Consider the following 23516-nt stretch of genomic DNA (forward strand, 5'->3'; position numbering starts at 1 on the left):
TTACACATTATTCCTTGATGAGCTCTTCGAAATTGATTCTGAGTCTATAGCCCCCATCTGGAGGGCAAGCTTGCCTGCATGCAACGCTCCTCCTAAGTAATGCTCTGATAGGACCTAGTGCAGCTCCAGCATAGTCTCCTTGCTTCTCTTGCTAGTGTTCTTCTCCATTTTCCCTCCTCTTCAGCCCACAATTGGATTGCCAGAATCACTTCCATTCCTCATTTCCTCACTCACCCTCTCTGAAGGTAATGAATTAGTTGTGCCAATAATTGCCACAAACCACAGTGTTGAAGTCACTACTTATGTCACAACTCCTTTCAAAGCACTGAAATCTCACAAACAACCAAAGTACTGACCAGTTCTCTTTGCAGCTGCCTGCTGCTTTAAATACAGCTCCCACTTCTCATTCTGATCTTCATTGCCAAGGCCCACTCCTCGGTACGACTTCCACTTTGGTGCCCAAAAAATGTTTCGCCATCTTAATCATTTCATAAGACTGAGTCTGACTTATTGCCATTTTCAGGTGGCCACGCAAGCTGCCTGATTTAAGGACACCACGAAACTGGCACCAGCAGTATGTCAACCAAGATGGGACAGTAAAGCTTTCCCCATGGTTTTCGAGGCCCAACCTTCCAGATTCGATTGAATTCAGTTCAAAATATTTTCTCTTCTTTATAAGTTAACAGCTCAATTAGTTTGCCACCTGCCAGTAACAGGCACATTAATGTTATATCATTCGGCTTTTTGACCTCAACTTGACATATGGATTAGGAAAAGTAAAGCAATATTAAAGGTGTTTCCTGCAGGAAAGATTTACTATATTTTCTAATCCTTTTTTGGAATTGTGCAAGAATGAGATCAGAAGAAAGTGGTTGCTTTGATACATAAAAGCTTTAGAAAAACAACACATTCAAATCATTGCTTTCTCCCAGCATAAACCTGGCAGGGCACATGTTACAGTAGCAAGCTCAATATGAAAAAAAATGTTTTTCTGATAGATGAAGGACCCGCACTTAACTTTTATCAAACAAGGATAAAACAAGGTAAAGCAGCCAGCATAACAGGGCTTTCAACTGAAAGAATTTTGGCCGAAGAAAACACAGCTTAACTAATTACTAATGTGAAGAAAAATGTTCAATATTTGCTTGGTATTTTTGCTCTCAAATATTCATATATTATGAATCACTGTCCAATTCAACATAATATAAAATGTTTATGCTCCTGTGAAGCACCACGGGGCATTTTACTACCTTAAAGGTGATATATAAATGCAAGGTGTTATAATGGAATTAGAATTGTAGATGTGAAAGAGAGAAACAAAGGAGAGAAGCACAGCTGAACTTACACAACAGAGTAAAGTGTTTTATAAAAAAAATCCAACTCTCTGATATCTGTGAGTGTGAATGACTTTATGTGGCCCGTCATTGGAAATTATATGGAATTGCACTGAGCCTTGTCTTGAGTAATTCATTGACTTGATTAGAAATTACAGCACAGTAACAGTCCATTTGGCCCTATTGGTCTATGCCGGTGTTTATACTCTACACAGGCTTCCTTCCTATCCCTTCTACTTTTTTCTCCCTCATGTACTTATCTAGCTTCCCATTAAATTCATCTTTGCTACTCACCTCAGCCACTCCTTGCACGTTCCACAAATCAATAAAAGTAGCAATGCAGGTTTAAAAAACTATTAAAAAAGCAAATCAAATACTAAGGTTCATTTCTAGAGGGATAGAATTGAAAAGCAGGGAGGTCATGTTAAACATGTATCGAATCTATTTTATACCACAGTTGGAGTACTGTGCACAGTTCTGCTCTCCATATTATAAAAAGGATATAGAGGCATTGGTAAAGGTGCAAACAAAAGAGATTCACAAGGATGATACTAGAACTGAGCAGTTACAAGTATCAGGAAAGATTGATCAGGCTGGGGCTCTTTTTTGTAGAAACAAGAGGACTGAAAGACTGAGGGGTGACCTGATAGAGGTCTTTAAGATAATGAAAGGGTTTGATAGGGTAGATGTGGAGAAAATGTGCCCTATCTATTGCCTCTCTTTCCATGAGTGTTGAGCAAGTACATATTGAAAAGTATAACTGCATCCAAGTTTGTTGGCCATGGAATGAAGTAAAAATCTCATAACAAATTGATGTGTAGTCATATGTTATAAGATGGGTTTTAAAGACCTAATTCAGTTAACAAAAGTTATGATACCGTCACATTAATGCAAAACATGCATGGGTGGGTACAGTGGTGACAGTAGAACTAATGCTTCAAAACTCCCACTATAATTAACAATCCTTTTACTGAACTACATTGAGTCTTAACATGTTTTTCTTAAACTCCCTCAATTAGCCTCATTCATATTGCTGCCAACATTGCCAGGTGGTCCAGCACCAGGGAAGCAAAACAGGGATGTATTGATAGGGATCCGATTTTGAGTGTTTATGGGATTAAGTTCCAACTGTGATGTGTGAAGCAATTGAAAGAAGCCAGCCATTGTCCTGTCAAGCACAAAGTACAGTCTATAGTGCTTATCTTTGTTTTCAATCTAATATGCTGTATTATATGAATTCTTGACTTCTTTGATCCAAGCACAAAGTTATCAGAGACGATGGTATGTGTCAGTTTAAATGTACAGGTGCTGATTGCATCAAAGTGTTAAGGTGTCAAAAGTGTAACACAGAGATTTCACTTGGTTTTGGAAATGCTGGCAGTTGTGGATCTCCCCATGACATAATGATTCTTAACCCCTTCAAGTACTGTCATCCTCAGGAACTCCTTTTGTGTTCAGTCTATAACTAACCCTTATATGGCTAACCCTAAAGTGCTCAAGTGTCCACCCTGGAATAAAGAAACTGTATTATTGAGATCATAGTGAGTCTTACTTTACTTATTGCTCTATTATGCATTCTCAATAAAAATGGGTTCTTGCTATTCTTCATTCTTGATACAGGGATGATGGGGGGTGGTTACAGGTAGCAAGTTATATGATTTGATCATTTCTGTATCACTGTGCTTCTGATATGGAGTAGCTCTTTGAATTTTCAGGATTTTACTGAAGATTGATTTTATAAACACAAACCTTATCAGCACTTGTCTTAATAGGTGTTATCAGCAAAAATGCTAATCTCTGAGTTCCCAGTACACTGCATGATGTTGTGCAGTATTGGGAACAATTCTGAGAGTGCTGTAAGTGAATAACCATGAAAGCCATGGTTATCTGGGAAATCAGAGAAAAGCTGACCAGCAGTCAGAAATGCTTAAATATGTGCAAAGAGCTGTGCTACTAACCTCTGACCACCAGTGAAATTTAAGGAAATAAACAAGTCTGCAGCAATAGGCCAATCGCTATCAAGCAGCACTTACTCAGCAACAACCTGCTCAGCGATGCTCAGTTTGGGTTCCACCGCGGCCAGTCAGCTCCAGACCTCATTACAGCCTTGGTCTGAATATGGACAAAAGTGCCGAATTCCAGAGGTGAGGTGAGATTGACTGTCTTTGACATCAAAGCAGCGACTACTCAAGCCAGCTCTATCCAGAATTTATTTATGATCATTCTATCATGGACATCCCTCCCACATTGCTTCTTTAAGGGGCACTAAAGGGAAGATTTTAACTCTTCTTGATCAGTGGAAATGGAGCCGTGGAGCAGGTAAAATTGAGCCATTGCATTTTCTGCCCTGTTCCCATTGATTTAGGATTTTAACGCTGCTGATTTTGGTGGCAGATGAGGCTCTTGCCAGACTCCATGAGATCCTAATTACTAAATACAAATCAGGATCCCTGTGATGTATATGGGCCCCCGATGGAATTCTAACCTGCCCCTGAGCAGGACATTCCTAAATCTGTTAGGAAGCCAGTGAAGGTAAAATAAACACTTTCTTCTGGGCCTTTATTTTCCTTGGGATCCTCCTCCCACCCCCACGCCCAGCCACAAAAATCTTGGAATAGGCCCCACACAGGCCTACCTTGCTACCCTTAGGCTTCTTCCCACACCACCAGGTGGCCCAGATGTGGCCCAATTCTGGTCCTTCCCTTCCGGCCAGCTGCTGCTTTCCACTGGAAAAATCAAGCAACTAATTGGCGGGATTCAGATGAGGCCTGGCCATTGACATCTGCTGGGCCTCTGACTCACTTTTCCATATGGGAATGCGATTCATTCTCACCGTCTTCCCACCAGGAGTTAAATCTAGCCCTTAAGTTCCTCCACTTACTCCTGCTGGAGAAAATAAAGTGGTGCAATTAATATCATGCTTAGGAATTTTGGATTATGCTCCCACGGTGGGGTGGGGGTGGGAGTGGGGGGGAACCTTGGTGTACTATATATTAAACATGCTATTTTAGGTAAACTTAGCTCTGAACAATTACATTCACAAAACAGCAGATCTGGCAGGTGTATCTTCACTAGGGGTAATTTTAACCTAATCGTTCCAACAGCAAATTAAAGGAGTCGTATCAGCCTCCCATTTTACACCCTGCCCAGTTTAAATCAGGCTGGGTGTAAAACAGGCAGTCAATCTGATCCTGTTTAGGTTAGAATTACCCCTTCGGTTTCAGATCTGGACAAATGTCCTTCAAACAATGAAAGATAGCTTGACATTCCAGTGGTTGTACACACTCATTGCACCTGCATAACCTCTATTCATTTGAGCTCAGCAGAGGCCATTGCCAAGTCAGGCTTGTGGATTCAATTCTTTTCAAAGCTGACACTGGAGTCAGTCTTTTGAAGAAACAGAGAGAGGACTGTGAAAGCAGGAGTCTGTCAGGCAGCAAAAAGCTGCAAGAAAGTTGGAGAGACATGAGATTGCAAGGAGAGAAGTCTCTGCTGCGTGTTGCCAGACATGATGTGGAGCACTTATTTGTTCTAAGTAAGACAACCCACTGACATGTGTTCATTATTTTTAAATCATTATGCAAAGATGAGTTTTACTGATTGAACTAAGTGAATCAGGTCATCAACTGGCTATGTTCACCTTGAGGTGGAACAAAGCAGTTTAATTGCTCATATCAAGCCTCACCTAGTGATAACTTGGCACACAGTTGGACAGATTGAAGAAATATTCATGTGAAAGACACGAGTATCCAGTTCAGATCACAAGGGGATGCTATTGTTACAAAATCTTAGAGAAGGGAATTGGAGGGAAATTGAAAGGTATGGAAAGGTATCCTTTCTCAACCTATCAGCAGTCTTTGACATGGCTGACCTCATCATCCTCCTTCGATGCCTCTCCACCGTTGTCCAGTTGGGTGGGACTGCTCTCGCCTGGTTCCGTTCTTATCTATCTAATCATTGCCAGAGAATCACTTGCAATGGCTTATCTTCCTGCTACGATACCTTTACTCTGTCTTCCCCAAGGATCTATCCTTGGCTTCCTCATATTTCTCATCCACATGCTGTCCCTAGGCAACATCATCTGATAACATAGCATCATTTTCCACATGTACTCGGATGACATCCAGCTCTACCTCACTGCCACCTCTTTTGATCCCTCCACTTTCTCTAAGTTGTCAGACTACTTGTCTAACCTGCAACACTGTACGCTCCAATATTTCCTTATGTGGCACGATGTCAAAGTTTTGCTTTATAACCCTTCTGTGAACCGTTTTGGGACATTTTATTCCGTTACAGGTGATATATAAATACACATTGTTGAGAACAAGCAGGAAAGTGGGAGTAGACTAGCTGGAGGTGTCATTAATTGCCCCACCTGATGCAAATAGATAATAATAGATAAGATGTCTCTTTGGTCCTCCATTGCAGCTAACGTGAGGTTGTCTCTCTTGGCATTTCTTCAGGGACGTAAATTTTAGGAAGGTTGTACTCATCGGTTGCAGGCCCGCTAGTGGCTAGTCAGGCCTATCCGTGACTGGCAGATTCTCCCACAGCAGCGGCGATTTTTTTTATTCATTCATGGGATGAGGGTGTTGCTGGCCAGGGCAGCATTTATTGCCCATCCCTAATTGCCCTTGAGAAGCTGGTGGTGAGCTGTCTTCTTGAAACGCTGCAGTCCATGTGGGGTAGGTACACCCACAGTGCTGTTAGGAAGGGAGTTCCAGGATTTTGACCCAGCAACAGTTAAGGAACGGCGATATAGTTCCAAGTCAGGATGGTGTGTGACTTGGATGGGTACTTGCAGGTGGTGATGTTCCCTTGCATTTGCTGTCCTTGTCCTTCTATGTGGTTGAGGCCACGGGTTTGGAAGGTGCTGTCTAAGGAGCCATGGTGCGTTGCTGTAGTGCATCTTGTAGATGGTACATACTGCAGCCATTGTGCATTAGTGGTGGAGGGAGTGAATGTTTGTGGATGGGGTGCCAATCAAGCGGGCTTTTTGTCCTGGATGATGTCAAGTTCCTTGAGTGTTGTTGGAGCTGCACCCATCCGGGCAAGTGGAGAGTATTCCATTACACTCCTGACTTGTGCCTTGTAGATGGTCGACAGGCTTTGGGGAGTCAGGAGGTGAGCTACTCGCCACAAGATTCCCAGCCTCTGACCTGCTCTTGTAGCCACGGTATTTTTTGGAGATGGTCACTGCCTGGCTCTTCTGTGGTGTGAATGTTACTTGCCACTTATCAGCCCAAGCCTGGATATTGTCCAGGTCTTGCTGCATTTCTACACAGACTGCTTCAGTATCTGAGGAGTCACGAAAGGTGCTGAACATTGTGCAATCATCAGTGAACATCCCCACTTCTGACTTATGATTGAAGGAAGGTCATTGATGAATCAGCTGAAGATGGTTAGGCCTAGGACATTATCCACAGGAACTCCTGCAGTGATGTCCTGGAGCTGAGATGATTGACCTCCAACAACTACAGCCATCTTCCTTTGCGGTAGGTATGACTCCAACCAACCGAGAGTTTTCCCCATGATTCCCATTGACTCCAGTTTTGCTAGGGCTCCTTGATGCCATACTTGGTCAAATGCTTTCTTGATGTCAAGGGCAGTCAGTCTCACCTCACCTCTAGAGTTCAGCTCTTTTGTCCATGTTTAAACCAAGGCTGTAATGAGGTCAGGAGCTGAGTGGCCCAGCAAGTGCCACTTGATAGCACTGTCGACAACCCCTTCCAGCGTAGTCGCTGCTGGGGGCAATCAGATATTTCCTTCTCCTCCTTTTCTCCTTCACACTGGTTCTTCACTCAGTCTCAAAGGTGTCTGTAGAACTCCCAAAGTAGCATCTCCAGGCATCACAATCTATGTCCTGCACTTCTCACTGGCGATGGCCGATGCGGCACCTAGAGAGGGACTTCTTCAGGGCGTGCTTGAAATTTCTGCGTGGTGCCCCTCTGTTACATTTATCAGTGGTCAGCTCTCCATACAACAAGATCTTGGGAAGGTGACTATCATCTATCCAGGCAACCTGACCCGCCCAATACAGTTGGCTTTGCACGAGGATGGCCTTAAAGCTGGTGATGTTGGCTGTTTCCAAGACTTCAATGTTAGTGGTGTTTTCTGTGCAGAAAAGCAGCTGTCCATAATCAACACCTTCTTTCAACAAAAAGATCGGTCAAGACCGCAAGGATGCATCCCCGCTCTAAACACTGATAGATTAGATCTTGGTGCGCCAGTGTGACCTAAAGGACGTCCTACGTACTAGAGTCATACCCAGTGCTGGCTGTCATACAGACCACCAGAGCAGGAGTAGGCCATTCGGCCTTTCGAGCTTGCTCCACCATTGATGAGCATCTGCAATCAGTTCGAACTGGGCTCAAGAGCCAAAGTCAACCATGGCAAGAGCGAGACCATGTTCTTTGGGAACTGGGCTGCTCGATCCTTTGTCCCCTTCATCGTTATGACAGACTACCTGAAGGTGCTGGGGATATGGTTCGGAAGGGCCGGGACGTGCACCAAAACCTGGAAGGAGCGAGTAGCCAAGGTACAACATAAGCTGAGCATGTGAGAGCAGTGATCTCTCTCCATTGTGGGTAAGAACCTGGTCATCAGGTGCGAGGCGCTCACGTTGTTGCTGTACGTGGCGCAGGTCTAGCCCATACCCCACTCCTGCGCTGTGGCGGTCACCAGAGCCATTTTCCACTTCATCTGGGGATCCAAAATGGACCGGGTCTGGAGGGACACAATGTTCAAACCTCTGGATAAGGGCGGGAAAAATGTACCCAACATCGTCCTCATCCTGATGACTACCCTTGTGTGCGGCTGCATCAAGCTGCGTGTAGACCTCCAGTACGCAAACTCCAAGTGTCACTACGTGCTGAGGTTCTATCTGTTCCCGGTGTTATGAAGGATGGGCCTGGTCACATTGCCGCGGAATGCTCCATCCAGTTGGACCGTGCCATACCACCTATCCTTCGTTGGAAAGTTTCTGTGGAAAAACACCTTTGGCCACCAATCCATCAGGCAGTGGGCTGGACGGAATGTCCTCAAGGCCCTACGGGAAAAGGAGATGGTGGATCCTGTCGGATGGTTCCTCGAGCAGACTGCCAAAGTCATTTGGCAGAATGCCTCACCACCAGAACTTTCAAACAAGCACCAAGATGTAGCTTGGCTGGTGGTGAGAAGAGCCCGCCCCGTCAGATCCTTCCTACACGCCCGAAGTCTCGCCCCCTCCACACAATGCCCTCGAGGTGGCTGTGGTGGGGAAGAGACGATTGCCCACCTCCTTCTGGAACGTGTCTTTGCAAAGCAGGTATGGAAAGAGGTGCAGTGGTTTTTGTCAAGGTTCATCCCAAGCAGCTCTGTAGCACAGGAGTCTGTGCTCTACGGGCTGTTCCCAGGGACGCACACCAAGATAAACATCAACTGCTGCTGGAGGACTATCAGTTCAGTGAAAGACGCCCTTTGGTCTGCCTGAAACTTGCTGGTCTTCCAGCGCAAAGTGTTGTCCACGACCAAGTGTTGCAGACTGCCACATTCCAAGGTCCAGGACTACGTGCTGAGGGACGCACTAAAGCTTGGGGCAGCCGCAGCAAAGGCTCAATGGGGAAAGACCACTGTGTAAGGTCCCCCCACCAAACTGAACTGAGGGGCTGGATCCATGGAAAACCCCTTGAACTGTATCTGGAAAATATTTGTTTGCTGTAAAATGTGCATGGCATGTAAAATGAAATGGAAGGGTTGTGAGGCAACTCACTCCTGTATTGAAGGAAACGGATCACCCTTGCACTCTCTGTGTTGTTTGACTTGGTGCTGTTTGGAACTGTTTTGTGATGTATTTTTTTTACAGATTATTATGAATAAAGTATATTTTGGAAATAAAAAAGAGCCTGCTCTGCCATTCATTATGATCATGGCTGATCATCCAACTCAGCAACCTGTTCCTACTTCCCCCCATATCCTATGATCCCTTTCACCCCAAAAGCTATATCATACTCCTTCTTGAAAACATACAATGTTTTGGCCTCAACTGCTTTGTGTGGTAGCGAATTCCACAGGCTCACCACTCTCTGGGTGAAGAAATTTCTCCTCATCTCAGTCCTGAAACGTTTACCCCATATCCTTAGACTATGACCCCTGGTTCTGGACTTCCCCACCACCTTCCTGCATTTACCCTGTCAAGTCCTGTTAGAATTTTATAGGCTTCTATGAGATCCCCCCTCGCTCTTCTGAACTCCAGCGAATATAATCCTAACTGACTCAATCTCTCCTCATACGTCAGTCCCGCCATCCCAGGAATCAGTCTGGTAAACCTTCGCTGCATTCCCTCTATAGCAAGAACATCCTTCTTCAGATAAGGAGACCAAAACTGCACACAATATTCCAGGTGTGGCCTCACCAAGGCCCTGTATAATTGCAGCAAGACATCCCTGCTCCTGTACTCGAATCCTCTCGCTATGAAGACCAACATACCATTAGCCCTTTTTACCACCTGTTGCACCTGCATGTTTACCTTCAGCGACTGGTGTACGAGAACACCCAGGTCTCGTTGCATATTCCCCTCTCTCAGTTTATTGCCATTCAGATAATCTGCCTTCCTGTTTTTGCTACCAAAGTGGATAACCTCACATTTATCCACATTATACTGCATCTGCCATGCATTTGCCCACTCACTCAACTTGTCCAAATCACCCTGAATCCTCTCTGCATCCTCCTCACAACTCACCCTCCCACCCAGTTTTGTGTCATCTGCAAATTTGGAGATATTACATTTAGTTCCCTCATCTAAATCATTAATATATATTGTGAATATCTGGGGTCCTAGCACCGATCCCTGCGGTACCCCACTGCCATTCGGAAAAAGACCCATTTATTCCTACTCTTTGTTTCCTGTCTGCCAACCAATTTTCTATCTATCGCAATACACTATCCCCAATCCCATGCGCTTTAATTGTGGGACTTTGTTGAAAGCCTTCTGAAAGTCCAAATAAACCACATCCACTGGCTCCCCCTCATCAACTCTATTAGTTACATCCTCAAAGAATTCTAGTAGATTTTGTCAAGCATAATTTCCCTTTCGTAAATCCATGCTGACTCTGTCTGATTCTACCACTGTTCTCCAAGTTCTCTGCTATAAAGTCTTTGATAATGGACTCTAGAATTTTCCCCATTACTGACGTCAGGCTGACTGGCCTATAATTCCTTGTTTTCTCTCTACCTCCCTTTTCAAATAGTGAGGTTACATTAGCTACCCTCCAATCTATAGGAACTGTTCCAGAGTCTATAGAATCTTGAAAGATGACCATCAATGCATCCATTATTTCTCGGGCCACTTCCTTAAGTATTGTGGGATGTAGATTATCAGGCCCTGGGGATTTATCGGCCTTCAATCCCATCAATTTCCACAACACCATTTCTCTACTAATACTGATTTTCTTCAGTTCCTCTCTCTCACTAGACCCTGCATTCCCCAACATTTCTGGTATGTTATTTGTGTCCTCCTTTGTGAAGAGGGAGGTCTTCACAAAGCCTTCACAAAGCTCAAAGATGAACCTCCATTTCAAGCCTAAGCCCAAGAACAGGCCTAGAGACAACCAATCTAAGAGATTTCAAGTCAGAAACCTGGAAACCTCATTTTGCAGAGATGGATATCAAGCAACCTTATGGACCAGACTGGAACACCCACATCTTACTGCTGATTCCACTCCAGAAGAACTCTGGGAACACATCAAAGCTGCGGTAGTGGATACTTCCAACGAGGTCATCGGACCCAGCACCAAGAAGAATAGGGACTGGTTTGATGAAAATGACAAGGAAATTCAAGATCTGCTAAAAATAAAAAAGGTCAGCTTATCAGGCTGATCTGGCTCAGCCGGCCAGTCAAGAGAAAAAGACAGCCTACCGTCAAGCATGTATGTAAACTGAGGAGCATTCAAAATGACTGGTGAATCGCACTTATGGAATAAACTCAACTGTACGCTGAGGAACACTCTTAAGGTTGCAGGCCACTTTAAATATGCTAACTGTGTCCTGTGACATACACTGCCATTTTACAAGAGAACTGATGGAAATGTGTACCGTACATTCTCTGATCAATTCCATAGGTGATAAAACGAGAAAAGACCCAGCACCGAATTAGCTTAAAATTGTTGCAGAAGTGGGATAAGGAAAAGTGCTCCTCAGGGCCCCAGCAAAGTATTCGGCCACTGCCATCCCAGAATCTCCCCCCCACCCTCACCGCCGCTACCAACATCCCCCACACCTGCACTCTCCTTACTGCTGGTTGGGGCTGCCCGATGTTAACCAGCTATAATCCAGTGAGCTTCATCAGGACTCACATTTAGTGCCCATAGCTCGCCAGTTTGAAGTAAATGAGATCAGGGCTTCAAAATTATGGCTGTGTTTATACTGCTGGGAGAGGCAGCTGGCAGGCAGATGTTCCATTGTTTAGCTGTCCAAAAGTCAAAATTGGCCCCAGTGGAGATAGACATTGGCATAGATTTGATGGGTAAAATGGCCAATGTATGTGCTGTCACATTCTATGATTCTTACTGCTCCCAGCTGATTTAAGCAATATCCCTGGTTTGGGAAAAAGAACTATTGTAGACATAAACCCGGAGAATTGAAAAAAGAAACACTTAAAGACTGTTTAGAGTAATTGGCCCCAAAAATTCACAAGCCACGATCCAAATGTTTATTCAGGGTTGGACCCACAAATGTCCTCCAACGCTGACTACGCTTGCAGTTGTGCAGTAAGTGGGAGGGCACCTAATTTGTATGGGGCCGACAGGCAACAGCAATATTACAGGTGCATCTCTGACACCTGCCTGCTGCATGCAGCTGGAAAATCTAGCATTTGCCATGCAATGGAGTGAGGCTGCAAGACAAAAACTACAAAGACTAATCTGAAGCAAATCAGAAAATGCTGGAAGTACATAGCAGGTAGCATTTGAAAAATAAGGTTAACATTTTTGGATTAATACTCTTCTTTGACTTTGATAAGGGTCTTCATCAGAATTGACGACAGATATTCAAAGCAACATCGTCAATCCTCCTGCACAGTGGAGAATTGATTGATATCCTCCTCTGTGTTGGCTTTAACTGGCAAATGCATTTAAGGGGAAGCTAGATAAATACATGAGGGACAAAGGAATAGAAGGTTATTCTGAGAGGGCTAGATGAAGTAAGGTGGGAGGAGGCTCCTTTGTAGTATAAATACCAGCAAAAATGGCCAAATGGCCTGTTTCTGCACTGCAAATACTATATAATGCTTTGTGACACTATTTACTTATTTTATTTATTTAGAGATACAGCACTGAAACAGGCCCTTCGAGTCTGTGCTGACCAACAACCACCTTATACTAACCTTACTGTAATCCCATATTTCCTACCACCTACCTACCTACACGAGGGGCAATTTACAACAGGCAATTTACAACAGCCAATTTACCTATCACCTGCAAGTCTTTTGGCTGTGGGAGGAAACCAGAGCACCCGGCGAAAACCCACGCCGTCACAGGGCGAACTTGCAAACTCCGCACAGGCAGTACCCAGAATCAAACCCGGGTCCCTGGAGCTGTGAGGCAGCGGTGCTAACCACTGCGCCACTGTGCCACCCACAATTCACCTAAAACACAATACAAAGCTAAACAATTTCCAGTGCAGATATGAGACTGAAACATTTTTAGTTTTTTTACCTTTTTTTCAGAAAAATTATTGCATTTATCCTGAACAGCATGGGATAGAACAACCAATGTGGAGACTCACTGCAGCACTACACCATCACATGATATGACTTTCGATAGAAGTGAGCATTAACCAGTTAAAATCTGGCAATCCACTTTTTTTTTTGTGGGGTGGGGCTGCTGGTTGGAGGGAAAAAGAAGGTGGATTGTCTACAGGGTATCAGAATTTCAGACAGACCCAAATTTCCCAGCTTTTCATTATGTTTAGGATATAGAACAAATTTCAATTGGGTGGGGGAATGGCAAACAGAGCTTGTCTTACCCTCTCAACCTCTGTGGTCAGCTTTCATAGAATCATGGAATCTTATAGTGCACAGCAAGGCCATTTGGCCCGTCATGCCTGTGTCGGCTATTTGAAAAAGCTACCCAATGTAGTCCCAGAGCCCATTTCTTTCCCCATAACTATAACAACTTGCCCTCTTCAAATACATATTCAATTGCCTTTTGAAAGATATTCTGGAATCTGATTCCACCACATATTCAGGTATTGTGTTCCAGATCATAATAACCCTCTGTGTGAAGAAATCTCTTCTCATTTCTCCTCTAGTTCCTTTGCCAATTATTTTAAATCTATGACCTCTGGTTACTGGCCCACTTGCCAGAGGAAACAGTTTCTTCCTACTTGTGTATCAAAACCCCTCATAATTTTGATACCTCTAATAGGTCTCCCCTTAATCTTCTCTGCTTTAAAGTGAACAATACCAGCTTCTTCAATCTCTCCACATAACTTAAGTTCCTCATCCGAGTAAAACTCTTCCATACCCCCTCCCAGGCCTTGACATCGTTGCTAAAATGTGGTGCCTAGAATTGTACACAATACTCTGCTGGCTTAACCAGTGAATTGTAAAGGTTTAACATGACTTCCGTGTTTTGGTATTCAATGCCCCTATTGACAAAGTCACGTATCCAATACACTTTCTTAACTGCCTTATCAACTTGCCCTGCCACCTTCAAAGATTTGTGAATATGCACTCCTAGGTCTCTCTGCTCTTGCTCTCCCCTCAAAATAGTACCATTTAGATTATACTACCTCTTCATGATGTTTCTCCCAAAGTGCATCACTTCACACTTATCCACATTAAATTGCCATGTATTTGCCCAATTTATCAATCTGTCTACATCTTCCTGAAGTCTGATATTATCCCGTTCACTATTTACTAAACTAAAGTCTAGGTCATTCATACAAAACAAGAGAAAGCAATGGTTGTAATACCAACTTCCCTCCAGTTAAAAAAACATCCGTTAACCACTACTTTGTGCCTCCTATCACTTAGCCAATTATGTACCACTGTCCTTAACACCATGTGATTTTATTTTCTGGTAAGTCTGTTTTGCGGTACTGTATCAAATATTTTTTGAAAGTCCACATATACAAGAATTACTGCATTACCTTCATCAACTCTCTTTGTTACTTCATCAAAGAACTGAATCAGGTTAGTCAGACACAATATGCCTTTAATAAATTCATGCACCTATCCCTTATTAACCCATGCTCCTCCAAGTGAGAATTAATTTTGTCTTCAAGAATACTCTTTAGGAGTTTTTCACCACTGAAATTAGACTGATTGGCCTTTAGTTACCCAGGTTTATCCCGATTCCTTTTTTGAAAGATTGTGGTCACAGCTTCTATCTCCATCCTTGCTTCCCTCAGCATCCTGGGATACATAACATCTGGACCAGATGATTTCTTCATAGAATCATAGAAATTTACAGCACGAAAGGAGGCCATTCAGCCCATCATGTCCATGCCACCTGACAAAGAGCCATCCAGCCTAATCCCACTTTCCAGCTCTTGGTCCATTGCCTTGTAGAGATTATGGTACTTCAAGTGCAAATCCAAATACTTTTTAAATGTTATGAGGGTTTCTGCCTCTACCACCCTTTCAGGCAGTGAGTTCCAGGTCCCCATCACCCTCTGGATGAAAAAATGACCCCTCAATTCCCCTCTAAACCTCCCGCCTCTATGCCCCCAAGTTATGGACCCCTCAACCAAGGGGAATAGGACCTTCCTATCCTATCTATCTAGACGCCTTATAATTTTATACACTTCAATTAGGTCTCCCCTCAGCCTCCTCTGTTCCAAACAAAATAACCCTAGCCGAGCCAATCTTTCTCATAACTAAAATTCTCCAGTCCAGGCAACATCTTCGTAACTCTCCACTGTACCCTCTCTAGTGCAATTACACCTTGCCTACAGTGCGGTGACCAGAACTGCATGCTGTACTCCAGCTGTGGTCTTTGTCATGTTCTATACAGTTCCAGCATAGCCTCCCAGTTCTTACATTCTATGCCTCAGCCAATAAAGGCAAATATCCCATATGCCTTCTTGACCACCTTAATTAACTGTCCAGGCACATTTAGGGGTCTGTGGGCCATGCACTCCAAGATCCCTCTGTTCCTTTACACTTCTCAGACTCCGACCATTTATTGTGTATTCCTTTGCCTTGCTAGCCTTCCCCAAATTACCCTACACTTCTCCAGATTGAACTCCATTTGCTACTGTTCCACCCACCTGACTTGTGTATTGATAGCTTCCTGCAGTCTACAGCTTTCTTCTTCATTATCAACCACAGGGCCAATTTTTGTATCATTTGCAAATTTCTTAATCATACCCCCTACATTCAAGTCCAAATCATTAATATATACCACAAAAAGCAAAGGACCTTATCCTGAGCCCTATGGAACCCCACTGGAAACAGAGTTCCAGTCACAAAACACCCATCGACCATTACCCTTTGTTTTTTGCCTCTGAATCAATTTTAAAGTCATAGAGTCACAGAGTCATAGTTATACAGCACAGAAACAGGCCCTTTGGCCCATCATGTCTGTGTCATCCATCAAGCAAGCACCTATCTATTCTAATCCCATTTTCCAGCACTTGGCCTGTAGCCTTGTATGCTATGGTGTTTCAAGTGCTCATCTAAATACTTCTTAAATGTTGTGAGGGTTCCCGCATTTACCACCCCTTCAAGCAGTGTGTTTCAGATTCCAACCACCTTCTGGGTGAATTTTTTTTTTCCTCAAATCCTCTCTAAACCTCCTGCCCCTTACCTTAAATCTATGCCGCCTGGTTATTGACACCTCTGCTAAGGGAAAAAATTTCTTCCTATCTACCCTGTCTATGCCCTTCATAATTTTGTATACCTCAATCAGGTCCCCCCTCAGCCTTCTCTGCTCTAAGGAAAACAACCCTAGTCTATCCAGTCTCTCTTCATAGCTGAAATGCTCCAGCCCAGGCAACATCCTGGTGAATCTCATCTGCACCCTCTCCAGTGCAATCACATCCTTCCTATAGTGTGATGCCCAGAACTGTACACAGCACTCCAGCTGTGGCCTAACTAGCGTTTTATACAGCTCTAAGCTCCATCATAACCTCACTGTTCTTATATTCTATGCCTCGGCTAATAAAGGCAAGTATCCAATATGCCTTCCTAACCACCTCATCTACCTGTGCTGCTGCCTTCAGTGATCTATGGACAAGTACACCAAGGGCCCTCTGACCTTCTGTACTTCTTAGGGTTCTACCATCCATTGTATATTCCCTTGCTTTGTTAGTCCTCCTAAAATGCACCACCTCACATTTCTCAGGATTAAATTCCATTTGCCAGTGCTCTGCCCATCTTACCAGCCTATCTATATCGTCCTGTAATCTAAGGCTTTCCTCCTCACTATTTACGACACCACCAATTTTCGTGTCATCTGCGAACTTACTGATTATACCTCCTATATTCACGTCTAAATCATTAATGTACACTACAAACAGCAAGGGTCTCAACACCGATCCCCGCGGTAGACCACTGGACACAGGCTTCCAATCGCAAAAACAACGCTCGACCGTCACCCTCTGCCTCCGACAATCACTATCTGCCTCCTGACACGAAGCCAATTTTGGATCCAATTTGCCAAATTGCCCTGGATCCCATGGGCTCTTACCTTCTTAACCAATCTCCCATGTGGGACCTTATCAAAAGCCTTACTGAAGTCCATGTAGACTACATCAACTGCTTTACCCTCATTACACATCTAGTGACCGCCTTGAAAAATTCAATCAAGTTAGTTAGACACGATCTCCCCCTGACAAAGTCATGCTGACTATCTTTGATTAATCCCTGCCTCTCCAAGTGGAAATGAATCCTGTCCCTCAGAATTTTTTCCAATAGTTTCCCTACCAGTGATGTTAGACTCACCAGCCTGTAATTACCTGGTTTATCCCTGCTACCCTTCTTGAATAATAGTACCACATTCGCCGTCCTCCAGTCCTCTGGCACCTCTCCTGTGGCCAGAGAGGATTTGAAAATTTGTGTCAGAGCCCCTGCTATCTCCTCCCTTGCCTCACATAACAGCCTGGGATACATTTCATCTGGACCTGGGGATTTATCCACTTTTAAGGTTGCTAAAACTGCTCATACCTCCTCCCTTTCAATGCTAATTTGTTCAAGTATATCACAATCACCTGATCTCTACACCTACATCGTCCTTCTCCATAGTGAACACAGATGAAAAGTAATCATCTAAAACCTCACCTACGTCCTCGGGCTCCACACACAGATTGCCACTTTGGTCCCTAATGTGCCCTACTTTTTCTATCCTCATAGAAACATAGAAACAATGAAGGCCAACATACCATTTGCCTTCCTAACTGCTTGCTGCACCTGATTGCTTGCTTTCAGCGACTGGTGTACAAGGACACCCAGATCTCGTTGCACCTCCCCCTTTCCCAATCTATCACCATTCAGATAATAATCTTCCTTTCTGTTTTTACAACCAAAGTGGATAACCTCACATTTATCCACGTTATACTGCATCTGCCATGCATTTGTCCACTCACCCAACTTGTCCAAATCACATTGGAGCCTCTTTGCATCCTCCTCACAGCTCACATTACCCCCCAGCTTTGTGTCGTCTGCAAACTTGGAAATGTTACATTTAGTTCCCTCACCCAAGTCATTAATATATATTGTGAATAGCTGGGGCCCAAGCACTGATCCCTGCGGTATCCCATTAGTCACTGCCTGCCACCCGGAAAAAGACCAAGGGTCTTACTCTCTGTTTCCTGTCTGTCAACCAATTCTCAATCCATGCCAGTATATTACCCCCAATCCCATGTGCTTTAATTTTGCACACTAACCTCTATGTGGGACCTTATCAAAAGCTTTCTGAAAATCCAAATACACCACATCCACTGGTTCTCCCTTATCTATTCTACTAGTTACATCCTCAAAAAACTCCTGTAGATTTGTTAAACATGATTTCCCTTTCGTAAACCCATGCTGACTTTGTCCAATCCCATTTATGCTTTCCAGGTGTTCTGCTATCACATCCTTTATAATAGACTCTAGAATTTTCCCCACTACTGATGAAAGGCTAACTGGTCTGTAATTCCCTGTTTTTCCTCCCCCTCCTTTTGTAAATAGTGGGGTTACATTTGCCATCCTCCAATCAGTAGGAACTGCTCCAGAATCTATAGAATTTTGGAAGATGACCACCAATGCATCCACTATTTCTAGGGCCACTTCCTTAAGTACTCTGGGATGTAGATTATCAGGCCCTGGGGATTTGTCAGCCTTTAACCCCATTAATTTCCCTCGCACTATTTTATTTACTAATACTGATTTCCTTCAGTTCCTCCCTCTCATTAGACCCTTGGTTCCCTAACATTTCTGGGAGGTTATTTATGTCCTCCTTTGTGAAGACAGAACTAAAGCATGTGTATTTAATTGTTCTGCCATTTCTTTGTTCCCCATTATAATTTCCCCCGTTTCTGACTGGAAGGCACTAATCTTTTTCTCTTCACATGGAAGCTTTTACAGTCAGTTTGTATGTTCCCTGCAAGTTAATTCTCATACTCTATTTTCCCCCACTTAATCAACCTCTTTGTCCTCCTTTCCTGAATTCTAAACTGCTCTCAATCCCCCGACTTGCTGCTTTTTCTGGCAATTTTATATGCCTCCTCTTTGGATCTAATAATATCCCTAATCTCTTTTGTAAGCCATGGTTGAGCCACCTTTCCGGTTTTATTTTTGCGCCAGACAGGAATAAATAATTGTTGTAATTCATGCACACGTTCTTTAAATATTATCCATTGCCTATCCACTGTCAACCTTTTTAGTAAAGTTCCTCAATCTCCAATAGCCAACTCGTGCCTCAAACCTTTGTAATTTCCTTTATTTAGATTCAGGACCCTAGTTTCGGATTCAACTACTTCATTTTTCATCTTAATGAAGAATTCTATTATGTTATGGTCGCTCCTCACCAAGGGACCCTGCACAACAAGATTGTTAATTAATCCTTTCTCATTGCACAATACCCAGTCTAGGATAGCCTGTTCTCTAGTTGGTTCCTTGCCCTTAATATACTTATAAAACGCCTTGGGATTTTCCTTTATCTTGCCCGCCAGTGTTTTTCATGCCCCCTCTTCGCTCTCCTAATTACTTTTTTAAGTACCCCCTACATTTTCTATACTCCTCTAGGGCCTCCACTGTTTTCAGCACTCTGAATCTGCCACAAGCCTCCTTTTTTTTCCCTTATCCAACCCTCTATATCCCTTGACATCCAGGGTTCCCTAGACTTGTTGATCTTACCCTTCACCTTTACGGGAACATGTTGGCCCTGAACTCTCACTATTTCCTTTTGGAATGACTCCCACTGGTCTGATGTAGACTTTCCTACAAGTAGCTGCTCCCAGTCCACTTTGACCAGATCCTGTTTTATCATGTTGAAATCTGCCTTCCCCCAATTCAGTACCTTTATTTCCGGTCCATCTTTGTCCTTTTCCATAACTACCTTAAATCTTACAGAGTTATGGTCACTATCCCTGAAATGCTCCTCCACTGACACTTCTGCCACTTGTCCGGCTTCATTCCCTAGGATTAGATCCAGTACTGTCCCTTCTCTTGTAGGACTTTCTATGCGCTAGCTCAGAAAGCTCTCCTGTATGCACTTTAAGAATTCCGCCCCCTTTAAGCCTTTTGCACTCAGACAATCCCTGTTAATATTGGGGAAGTTGAATGCCCTATTATTTTTACACCTTTCTGAGATTTGCCTACATATCTGCTCCTCTATCTCTCCCTGACTGTTTGGAGGCCTGTAGTACACTCCCAGCCAAGTGATTACCCCCTTTTTGTTTTTAAGTTCTACCCATAGGGCCTCATTTGAGGAACTTCTAAGATATCATCCCACCTTACTGCAGTAATTGACTCCTTGATCAATAGTGCAATGCCACATCCTCTGTTATACCCCCGCCCCCTGCCCGTCATGCCTGAAGATTCTATACCCTGGAATATTGAGCTGCCAGTCCTACCCTTCCCTCAACCATGTTTCTGTGATAGCAATAATATCAAATTCCCATGTGTTAATCAATGCCCTCAATATATCTGCCTTCCTAGTAAGACTTCTTGCGTTAAAATAGATCCAACTTGCCACTTTATCTTTGATCCCATGTGCTTTTACGTTCAGGACCAGTCAGACATGACCTTCCTTGAACAAATCTGTGCTGACTGTCTTTGATTATCCGTGTCTTTCTAAATGAAGATTCGTCCTATTTCTCAGAATTTTTCCAATAATTTTTCCACCGAGGTTAGCCTGTAATTACTCTATCCCTTTCTCCCTTCTTAAACAATGGTACAACAACAGCTGCCCTCTCGTCCTCTGCCATCATGCCTGTAGCAGAGAGGATTGGAAAATGATTTTCAGAGCTTCTGCTATTTCTTCTCTTTGTTTCCCTTAACAGCCTTGGATACATTTTGTCTGGAATTTATCCACTTTCAAAGTTGTTAACTTTGAATGATGCCAATTTATGTAGTACCTCCTCTCTGTCCTTTTATATCCTATCCAATATCTCAACTTTCTTTTCCTCAATTGTGACATTAACGTCATCCTTTTTTTTGTGAAGATGTGAAGATAAATACAGAATACCCATTCAGTATCTCAGTCATGCCCTCTGTTTTCATAGGCATATTTCCTTTTTTTAATAACTAATTAGCCCCATCATTCCTTTAACTATCCTTTTACATTTATGTATTGCTTTGGGAGCATGTCTGGAGGTATTCCTGCATAACTCTGAGAATTTTGCCCATAATCTCCTCCTTGGGTCCAGCAGAAACCACATTTGCTGAAAATAGACAAGGGTTCCTTGGATGGCCTTCCCAAGGCCCTAAGCAACTCAAAGAGACAGAGGGGATTCCAGTAGAAATCAACTATGCTACAATGTGTGGCAAAGCTTCTCCCTGGGGTAGCACTAAAACGTGAACAATTACTTTTCAGTCCAGTAAGGGCATCTGCTTTCCATATTTGGACCAGCACAGCTTCCCTCTGATTTTCCTACATTTCCTTGGAATGTGCACCTCGGTTATGACTGTACAGGTGTTGGCAGCCAATCCCAATTAACTGCCTTCTAACTGCTCAGTTTCCATGGCTATTCTATTCTGTTTTTAGAAATTCTGTCATCTTTTGCTGGACTAGCTTGGACCATTTCAGGCTCCTGTTGCTGCTCCCAATTTTGTATATTCCAAGTTGCTGTCCAGCTGTATACTCAGTCCTGGTTCTTTTGATTTACCTGGTACTCTCCCCTGACTCCATGATCTTTGCTGCTCTTGATCCCTTGGATTCGCTCCCATGACTCAATGCTCTCCTTCTAGTACACCAGTTTGCACTGTTAATACCTGAGACCACTATGAACCCCTGCTAGACCCCTGAGTCAACCTCTACTGGCTTCTCACAGGTTGAACCTGACTGCAAACAACTTTGATGTCTTGTTTTCCACTGATTTCATCTCCATAACCTAATTCCTCATCATTGAGAAAATATTCCTTTTTTTTCTTATATCCAAAGTCCACACACTTCCCCACATTGTACTTCATCTTCCACAGTTTTGCCCATTCATTTAATCTGTCTATTTTCCTTTGTAACTTCCTGCTCCCATCGGGCAGCTAAAATCGGTCAGGAGATTTACCGAGCGACATCCTGCTCCTTTCCCACAGTATTTAATTTTAGTTTGTTCTTCAAAGTAGGCAGCAAGTACACACACCTCACTGAGGACATGCAAATGAGGCTCAGACAGTAAAATCACCCATGCCTCACGCTGCCAAAGCTGGGGTGGTGGGGGCACAGAGGAGAGGGGCACTAGATTGCTGATTGCCTTGACCCCGTTCACCCAATTTCCACACCGTGTTAAAATCGGGGCTCTTGTGTAGATTCATGGGCCAGAGTTTTTCGTTGGGTGGGAAGCCCAGTCCACCAGCCGAAAAGTCAGTGGTGAGCCCACCTCCGCCGGGCATGAGGATCCAGACTGGGATTTTTCGCTCCCCAGGCCTTTAATTGGTCTTGGGCGGTGCTTCCACCTCCTTGAGGCAGGAAGTCCCACCAAATGGAACTGCTGGCCAACCAGCGAGCCAGCAGCTCTTTGTCCCAGTAGCACCACCGAGAGCGGTGGCCACTGCAGGGACTACACCCAGCCATCGGAAGCAAGATGAAAGAAAGCCCTGGAACTAAGGTAAGTATTTAGGGCTTCACCGGGGACAATCGATCGGGCCTTAGCAAGGCAAAGGGGATTGGTTGGGGGGTGGGGGGAGTGTTGTGCGTTGGGAGCAGTTCGGGCTTCAGGAGGGGCCATCTGTGGGGCACAGGGTGCCCGATAAGGAGGGCCCCTCACCAGCCCACAAGAAGGCCGCTTGATTTCACTAGATGGGCGTTTTGAGGCTTCTGTTGTCCAGCTGCCAAGGTTAAAATACCAGTGGTGGCGGGCCTTAAGTACCAGTTAATTAGCCACCTTTTTTATTCATTCATGGGATGTGGGCGTCGCTGGGTAGGCCAGCATTTATTGCCAATCCCTAATTGCCCTTGAGAAGGTTGTGGTGAGCTTCCTTCTTCAACCGCTGTGAGGTAGGTACACCCACAGTACTGTTAGGAAGGGAGTTCCAGGCTTTTGACCAAGTGACAGTGAAGGAACCGATATAGTTCCAAGTCAGGATGGTGTGTGACTTGGAGGGGAACTTGCAAGGGGTGGTGTTCCCATGCATTTGCTACCCTTGTCCTTCTAGTTGGTAGAGGTTGCGGGTTTGAAAGGTGCTGTCTAAGGAGCTTTGGTGTGTTGCTGCAGTGCATCTTGTAGATGGTACACACTGCTGCCACTGTGCGTTGGTGATGGAGGGAGTGAATGTTTCTGGATGGGGTGCTAATCAAGCGGGCTGCTTTGTCCTGGATGGTGCTGATCTTCTTGAGTGTTGTTGGAGCTGCACCCATCCAGGCAAGTGGAGAGTATTCCATCACACTCCTGACGTGCCTTGTAGATGGTGGACAGGTTTTGGGGAGTTAGGAGATGAGCTACTCGCCGCAGGATTCCTAGCCTCTGACCTGCTTTTGTAGCCACAGTATTTATATGGCTACTCCAGTTCAGTTTCTGGTCAATGGTAGCCCATAGCATGTTGAAAGTGGGGGATTCAGCGAT

General features: G+C 44.1%; 1 protein-coding gene across 1 annotated transcript in view; it reads right to left on the bottom strand.

Annotated features, from left to right (window-relative positions):
- cfap299 (cilia and flagella associated protein 299) overlaps nt 1-23516 on the bottom strand; it is a 947170-nt gene that overhangs the window by 243847 nt on the left and 679807 nt on the right. The gene's annotated exons all lie outside the window — the stretch shown is intronic.

This window comes from Heterodontus francisci, chromosome 1 (assembly GCF_036365525.1).
Source record: "Heterodontus francisci isolate sHetFra1 chromosome 1, sHetFra1.hap1, whole genome shotgun sequence".
Classification (NCBI taxonomy): Eukaryota; Metazoa; Chordata; class Chondrichthyes; order Heterodontiformes; family Heterodontidae; genus Heterodontus; species Heterodontus francisci.